Raw genomic sequence first — 8,442 nt, 5'->3', positions numbered from 1 at the left:
CAGCCCCGACATTCTCCGGCCTCCCCAGCCTCGGCCAGCAGCCTGGGGCGCCTGAGAAGCCAAGGGCCGCGCTGCGCCTGCTACCGGCGGAGAGTTCGGTGGGAGCGCAGCGCCAGCGCAGCCGGACCGGGGAGGGGGGATCAGAGAAGGAGGGTGGGGGGATCAGAGGAGGAGGGTGGGGGGGAAGGGAGCGCAGGGGGGAGGCGGGGCGGGGAGTGCGAGGAAGGAGGAGAGGATGGGTGGGGTCGGGGGAGGAGCTGCCCGCCCCCAGGGCACGAGGCCTCCTGACCGAAAGGAAGCCAACCCAAGCCCGGAATGTCCCTTCTGGGGCGCCGTCCGGGCGGGCAAAAGTGGCGCACAGCCAGGGAAGGCCCGGAGGGAGAAGGGAAGGAGCCGAAGGAACGGCGCCTCAGCAGCGCGACGCCCTGAGGGGATGGGCAGAGGGGTGGGGGTGGAGAGAGGAGCGGCGGGCACCGCCCTCTTTCCTTCCGTCTTCCCGCCCTCTCCCTTAACCTCCGCCCGGGGCCTCCTCCCGCCCCGGCATCACGTGAGGCGGAAAGCGCTCCTCAGCCTCGCGGGAGGGGAGTCTGGAAGCCGGGTCCGAGACCTTAGGGGGAAAACGGAGCTTCGGCCACGGGCGGGAAGGGACCAGACGAGACGAAACAGAGGGAGGAGAGCCCCCCTCCTCCTGGGGGGGAGGTGGTGAGGAAGTGGGGTCGAGGGGGGCAGGGCATTTACCCGGCGGCGCCAGCCATCTTCGCCGCTTCCGTAGGCTCCTCCGCCGGCGCGCGCTTCCGCTCGCGCTGCTGTCACGCGCGCTGGACCCAGGCCGCGGCCCTGTCCCCGCCCCCTCAGCTCCTCGAAGCCTGCTGGGAATTGTAGTCCTGCGGAGTAGGCGGTGAAACCGCGATCTCTACCCTAGGTGAGGCCGGAACCTCCCGCTGAAATCCCGCAGTCCACAAGAATCCTTTACCAGCGGGTGCCCGCTCTCTTCTGCCTATCTCCTACTTATCCTTGACGTGTCTCGTTTGTACATAGTCTCTTGCATTTGACTGTGAACTCCTTGAGAGCAGGGACGGTCTTCTATCTTTCTCTGCATCCCCAGCGCTTAGCGCGGAGCTTGGCACATAGTAGGCACTTAATAAATGTTTGTTGATTGACTCTAAGGTGGGAGTGGGCCCTCGCCGGCTTGTGAGAGTGCCTGTTCTGCCTGGTCATTTACACACAGTAATCCCCAAACGCTTCCAATCGGAGCTTGATTTATTGTTGCATTAATTAACTAAAGAAATAGTTAATCATGTGGGTTAAACTTAAAAGTATGTGTGCATGCGTCCCCTCCCCCATCCTGTCCCCAGCCGGGTTGTTTATATTGCTCTATAAACAGTACTTGCATTCAGCTGGAACTCCGGGAACGAAGTCATCTTGGGACTGGGGGGCTGGTAAAGAGTAATTATAAGTGCCATTTATATAACGCTTTAAGGTTCATAAAATGCTTTATATCCATTATCTCACTGAGACAGAGACGGGATAAGATAGAGAGGAGAGACCCCGGGATGGAGTGTTGGGATAGTTACCAAACTAAAAGTGGGTTATTCTTGAACTCCCCTCTGTAGGGGCAAAAACCTCTTATAGACACCCAAGAAATCTCACACGTTAGAGAACCTGATAGTCTAACCCGTAATCCAACGGGAGTCCCCGACTATGGCTTCCACTTCAGATGCTTTCTGTTTGGGTGATGCTGGGCAAGTCACTTGACCTGTCTACCTCAGTTTCCTTACCTGTAAAAGGAGGATATTAATAACACCAACCTCCCAGGGTGGTCATGAGGGTGAAAAGGGGTCACATTTGAAAGCTCTTTGCAAGCCTTAACAAGCTATAAGAAATGCTAACATTGTCTACATAAATCACAGGTTTGAAAAAAGCATGGGTCTGATTTGTCCATGTTTGCTGGTGCATCCTGCCGCACAAAATATATAAAGAGATTATTAATACTGGGAAGCAGGAAAGGCACCAACAGCTGAGGAGAACTGGAAAAGGGGTGTCTTTGGTGATGCTTGTAGGAAGTGGAATTTTAAGTGGTAGAGGTAAGGCAGGATGGTATTCCAGGAATGGGGACAGTTTGTGAAAGGCTACAAGATGGGAAATGAGTAATGTGGGGAAAATCTGAAAAGGTATGTTTGGTCCTGTTTAAGAAGGGTTTTAAATAGCAAATAGAGGAATCTATATTTGATCCTAGAGCTAATAGGAAGCCAATGGCATTTATTGAATAGAGTACTAACTTAGACCTGTGCTTTAGAAAAGTCGTAGGGCATGAGCTCCAGGCCTTTTGCCATACTGGTTGCTTTCCTTTTGATTCCTTCCTCCAGATTTAGACTTAGTCTCAAATCCAGTCTCTTATGTGAACAACCAGTGTGACCTTGGGTCAGTCACAACCTTCCTGAGTCCCAGATTCCTCCTCTTAAAATGGACTAAATGGCTGCTGAGTTCTCTTCCAGAGACACAGAGACATCCTTTGTGTAATCTCCTGCTTTGAGCATACACTGCATGGTTGTTCTGAAGGAATTTGACAAGTCATTTGTACCAGAGGTCAGAACCCCAAGATTTCCCTGAAATTAAGGCTGCTAAGAATGTGGGTCCCAGCGAGAGAAGTCAGATCCCTATACACAGCCCTATAGCTGCTGCCTTAGAAGTTCCAAAGCATGTCACCCAACATTTCCACAGTACTGTGTACAAAATACCATGTTGTCATCATTGTCTTGTTCATTATATTGTATAAGATGCCTCAAAGATAGCTTGGTATCGTAAATAATGGGGTTTCACATGATGATGTGAGGTCCAAGTGGAAAAAATTATTTGCCTAGAGTAGCTTAAGTGAATCTGGAGGTACTCTGCACCGAGACTAGACCCCAAGTCCTCAGAGTCTCAGCCAGCTATTTAGACATGGAGCCACATTGTCTCTCCCAAATCAGTCTGTCAATAAAAAAAAAGCTAAATTCAAAATGGTGACACTGCTTCCTTGACTTTCTCAGCTGTCTCAATTACTATTGTTAGAGCAGATTACTCTTATACAGTGTCCAAAATGTACTTGGTGCCTTACAAAGTACCGTAGGGGGCCATGAAACCCAAAGGACCCTGAATAAAAAAAGAAACAGTAAATAAGGAATGACTGGCTCATTGCAGCTCTTAGCTGTTGGATAAAAATAAAATGTATACTCTGCATTGTTACAGAGGCAGCTCTGCAAAAGAAACAAAAAAATGCTCCCCTTTTCCCCCTTTTGCTGTTTATTTCCAGAAGTCTATGTATAGAGGGAGAAATAATGGGTAGGTGGAATTCTGGGGCAGTAGGCTTCAGTGACCTAGGATTGGAGGACATATCTTCAATTATACTCATACCTTACAGGGGGTGTGGGAAAGGAGATGGAGAAAAGTCAGTTCAAGTGAACAAGCCAGGCTTTGTGGATAACAGACAAAGGCAAAAACCAGTGCCTTGTTCTTAAGACTTTTATGGTCAAATGAAGAAGTAGCTCTACATCCAAAAGCCTTGTCCCTTAAAAAGAAAAGAGGTAAAATATTTAAATTTTTAAAACATAAATATTATAGCCACTATTCTGTATAAGGGCAGCTAGGTGGCACAGCGGATAGAAAGCTAGGCTTAGAGTCAGAAGACTTCTCTTCCTGCTTTCAAATCTAGCCTCAGACATTACCAGCTGTGTGACCTTGGGCAAATCACTTAACCCTGTTTACCTCAGTTTCCTCATCTGTAAAATGAGCTGGAGAAGGAAATAGCAAACTACTCCAGTATCTTTGCCAAGAAAACCCTAAAGGGGTCACAAAGAGTTAGACAAGACTAAACAAAAATGTTCTGCACTAAGCTCCTTAGGTAAAGAGAAAAGATCAAACTATAAAACTATTAAAAATCCTACTATCCATCAAACTTCAGTTCAAATTTTGACTGGATAATACACAAGCATCTCCTTTTTTCCCCTCTATCAATGCTTGATGGGCATTCCTGGCTTCACTGCTCCATATTTTTCCCATGCTCCTTTACCAGACCTCCCAATTCAATTTCATTTCAGTTCAACAATTCAAAGCCCTCACTATGTTCAAGTACTGGATGAGATATTCCAGACAGAAAGCTGGATACAACACAAATGCAGTTTTCAAAGTGTTTACAATCTAATAGAAAAAAAATGGACTTACATACAAGTAGTTATGATACAAGTGTGGTAAGTATAATGAAGAGGTCTTGGGAAAGTATTATGAGAAATTTGAAGGGAGAGAGAGAGAGACAGAGAGAAGAGAAGAAGGGACACAGAGGAGAGAGAGAGGGAGAGAGAGAACTTACAACAGGATTATCAGTGGTTATATGGAGCAGGCAGTACATTGAGACAGCATTGAGCCTTGAAGGAAGGACTTAAAAAAAGGGAGGTGGTGAAAGGGCAATTTAGAATTCAAATTCAACGTCATGATTTTAGCCCAATAAGGGAACCCTATGATGCTTTCCAGCCCTAAATCATTTTAACTGAGTCGATGTTTGGCTTCCATCACTCATTAAGTAAAACTGCATTAAGGTACCTTGACTTCCACAGGTAGCTAGCTCCATGCCCCCAGGAGCACAGCTTACACTGGGGTGAGGGTTAGGGGTGGGGAGTGGATGGTTTTTTATTGTGTCAGACAAACTGAAGAGGAAATTTGATATTTAGAGCTGTGCTCATTAGTCTCAAAATGACTGCTGTTCTGCCCCCTGCCCCCAACACCCCACTGTGGACAAGAAGTACTAATCACAGGTGATTTCAGGCAGAGCAGCTGATGAGCACATTGGCCCACACCATGAACCCCAGGATGGCATCAAGTACCCCAAACTGACCCAGGTCCCTGGATCTGGCCTTATTTTATTTTCCTCCAGTACTGTGCTCTGTGTTTTCTGTGGTCATATCCGATTCCAAGGAAAGGGTTTTTTTTTGTTTGTTTTATTTTGTTTTTGGAGGGGAGAGGGAGGTGCAGGAAGGGGAAGATGGTGGGAGTTTGGAAAAACCTATCCTCAGAACTGAAAAATACACTTTAAAAACAGTTAACGTTGGGGCAGCTAAGCGTCCAAGGGGATAGAATACCCACCTAGGAGTCAGGAGGACCAGAATACAAATCTAGTCTCAGACACTTAGTAGCTGTGTGACCCTGGGCAAGTCACTTAACCCTCATTGCCTCCCCTAAAAACAAACATAAAGAGCAAATGTTACAATGGACAGGCATGTGACAAAGATAACATGGTACAATAGAAAGTTTTGAGTTTGAAGTCAGAGGACCCAAATTCAAATCTTCAAATTGTGCTTCTGTTACTAGTTAGAACTTGTCACACTGGGCAGGTCATCCAAACTCTGGATTTCAAGTTTGTCATCTGTAAAGTGGGGTTGGGAGTTGAAGTCAATGGTCTTTGAGGTCTCTCCCAGCTCTAAATCTAAGGTCTTCTATAGATAGGCTCCTATGACAGCCATGCTATCCTCTATTTCTTTTCTTTTTTTGTCTTTTTGGAGGGGGGAAGGCAGGGCAATTGGGGTTAAGTGACTTGCCCAAGGTAACACAGCTATAAGTGTTAAGTCCCATTCCTATTACAGTGTCTGAGGTTCGGATTTGAACTCGGGTCCTCCTGACTCCAGGGCCAGTGCTCTGTTCACTGTGCCACCTAGCTGCCCCTCCCCTACCTCATTTAATGGAGTTAGTACTTGTTGCAGGTGAAGGTTAGGGGAGCATTGATTCCATATGTGACTCCTACCTCATCTGCAGATTCCCACCTCAGGACTGTGCTTCCTTTTCCTTCTCCTTCCTAGGTTATGTTCCTGCCTGCAGCCTCCAAGTTAAAACTACAGTTGGTGGTGTTTTGTTTTAGAAGAGGGAAACAATTCCCTATTTACTTGCAGGGAAGACTTCTAGAGGAAATTAGATCTAACTCTAAACTCCTAGGTCCCTCTGCTGGAGGAAAACCTCAGGAGTACCAAATAATATTATGAATTAATGCTAATAGGAGGTTTTATGGGTACAGAGCACTTTGCCTACATTTCCTCATTTGACCCCAACCTTGTGAGACAGTTGTTATTCCCATTTTACAGATGAGAAAAGTGAGGCTCAGAAAAACTAAATGATTTTTCCTAAGGTCGCACAGTTAGTAAGTAACAGGTCTAGAAATAGTATCAAGATTTTCTGGTGAGGCTAATGCCCTCCTGCCCTACTCGGACAGAGTCAGGAAGAAGTGAGTTTAGATGCAGTTTTGGGCACTTGCTAACTGGGTATCTATGAGCAAGTCATTTCATTTCTGAGCCTCTGTAAAATGGGGATAATAACTGTATTTTCTACCTTATCAGGTTGTTATGAACAAAAGGTGCGGTGTAAATGGCTACTATTTATTATTCTAACTCTGGTTTTTTGTTTTCGTTTTTTCTATCACACCATGTTCCCTTCTCTGATTTCTCAGAGAAGGAGGGGGAAGAAAATGGGAGGAAAGTACGTGTGGTTGAACCATTTCTGTAACAGTCTTATGAGGTCATACCATCAAATGAGATCATATTGGGAGGTGGTAGAGACTTCAGCTGACCTTTAAAGAGCCCTGTTCAGGCAGGGCCAGGAGCTTCTGAGACAGACTTGAAAAACAGATTCAAGGAGGTTTCACAGAACTGGAGATTGGGAGGCTAGGAGAAGCTGTTGGGAGCCTAGCACTATGCCTGGTAAATAGTAAGTGCTTAATAAATGCTTGTTCCTTCTCCTTGCCTTCCCCCATAGAGGTTCCAGAGCAGACCTGAAGTTCAATGTCTAGCACTTAGTGATCCCTGACCTGGCTGCAAAATAAATAGCTAACATTTATATAAACACTTACTATTTGCCAGACACTGTACTAAGCACTTTGCAAACACAACAGCCCTGGGAGGGGGATGCTATTATTATCCCCATTTTACAGAAGGAAAAAACTGTAAGTTAAACCAAGTTTCAATGACTTGCCCAGAGTTACACAGCTAATAAGCTTCTGAGGTCAGATTTAAATTTGGGTCTTCCTGACTCCAGCCTCACTGTGCTATTCATTACACCTCTTAAGTTCCCATCCAGTGACATTGATCCTTGAGTCTATGAATCTGAGAACCAAACCTGGTCCTGGGAGGGAAATTCAATTCTTTGTCACTAATATTTTCCATACCATCCCTCCCTCCCCAAACAGCAGTAGAAGGAAGGAGTCCCCAGATGATATAAATAATACAGACGTTTGCTTAGGATAGTTTGAAATCAACTGGGAGGGGGCAAACCAACACACTAGAGCCAGGACTCATGCTTGTGTTTCCTCCAAGATGGCAGTATAAAGGGAAAAAGTGTGTCTGCTATCCAAAGTTTTTCTACCCAACAAGTAGTTCCAACGTCCTAGACTCCAGCCCTGGGGCCCTTTGTCTTTATCTCCTCTCCCAGGGAAACTCTGAGTACAGAATCACTCTCCTGAGCCCAGATCTTTGTCCCTGCTGTTCACCATCCTTCACCAGAAAGAGAAAACCAAGAAGGTCCTTTTCAATGTAACCAAGAAAGAGCAGCAATGAAAATGCTACATTTCAACCAGGAATAGGCTATTAAAAAAGATTTTTTTAAAAACCAAAACCAAGGCAGTAGGGTGCTACAGAAACCTGCTTGGACCTGATATCAGGAATCCAAAACCTGCTTCTTCATGAAGAACTGGGCAAGGGATAAATAATAGGAAAATTGTATGTATGTATGTATGTATGTATTGAGTCAAGTGAGGTCATATTCAACTAGGCAACTGGGAATCGTAGTATATAGAGCTCTAAGACTGAAATCCAGAAGACCTGCATTCAAATCCAGCCACTTACTAGCTGAGTGACCTTGGGCAAAGCACTTAACCTCTATCTGCTTCAGTTTTCCCAACTGTAAGGATAAAATCTTATCACTTACCTCCCTGGGCTAAAGTGTTGTGTTTTGTCCTTCGATTTTAAAGGGGACCATGGCATCAGGGAAATGATGACATGACTTTCAGTTGACTTTGATTTAAATAAGGGAAGGCAGTGCAAGGTCACCAGTCTCACTTTCTCCTCCAGAGCCATCTGGGTCCAGGGACCAGATATTCATCAGGATGACCGGAGATGACCCAGGATGCAATAGGAGACCCTGGCCCTTTTAGGCTAAGGCCTTTTTACATACTCATTTAGAGTTTTCCATTCAGTGAATAGGAATAGGCCTCTTTAAGAAGTGAGTCAAAGCATGGTTCCTTTAATTAGAAAAAAAAAAATCGAACTGGGAGGGGAAGATCCTCTGGGGTTCCAAAGAGAAACTGTTGCCATTGACATTCACTCTAAGTCTGGAGGGCCCAAAATATAGCCATCAAGTGGAGCTTGGGCTGGGACCTTACCAGTCTCTCTCTCTCTCTCTCTCTCTCTCTCTCTCTCTCTCTCTCTCTCT

The 8,442-nt window shown here is 45.8% G+C and overlaps 1 protein-coding gene and 1 long non-coding RNA gene across 8 annotated transcripts in view; one reads left to right on the top strand and one right to left on the bottom strand.

Annotated features, from left to right (window-relative positions):
* Window positions 1–853, bottom strand: part of R3HCC1L (R3H domain and coiled-coil containing 1 like) — a 120,822-nt gene extending 119,969 nt beyond the window's left edge. For all 6 annotated transcript variants that reach the window (XM_069067158.1, XM_069067159.1, XM_069067156.1 and 3 more), the window contains exon 1: window positions 739–853. The gene's annotated coding sequence lies outside the window, so the exon portion shown is untranslated. The remainder of the gene's footprint in view (window positions 1–738) is intronic.
* Window positions 795–8,442, top strand: part of LOC138145534 (uncharacterized) — a 14,610-nt gene continuing 6,962 nt past the window's right edge. The window contains exon 1 of one of the 2 annotated variants that reach the window (XR_011164243.1): window positions 795–922. This is a non-coding gene — a long non-coding RNA (uncharacterized lncRNA). The remainder of the gene's footprint in view (window positions 923–8,442) is intronic. The other variant, XR_011164244.1, reaches the window with a different exon arrangement.

Source organism: Petaurus breviceps, unplaced genomic scaffold, assembly GCF_028583685.1.
Source record: "Petaurus breviceps papuanus isolate PSGF00001 unplaced genomic scaffold, PetGlider_PUasm1.0 90740, whole genome shotgun sequence".
NCBI classification, from domain to species: Eukaryota; Metazoa; Chordata; class Mammalia; order Diprotodontia; family Petauridae; genus Petaurus; species Petaurus breviceps.
The sequence above is the reverse complement of the archived record's forward strand: the minus strand, read 5'-3'. Positions and strand labels throughout refer to the sequence as shown.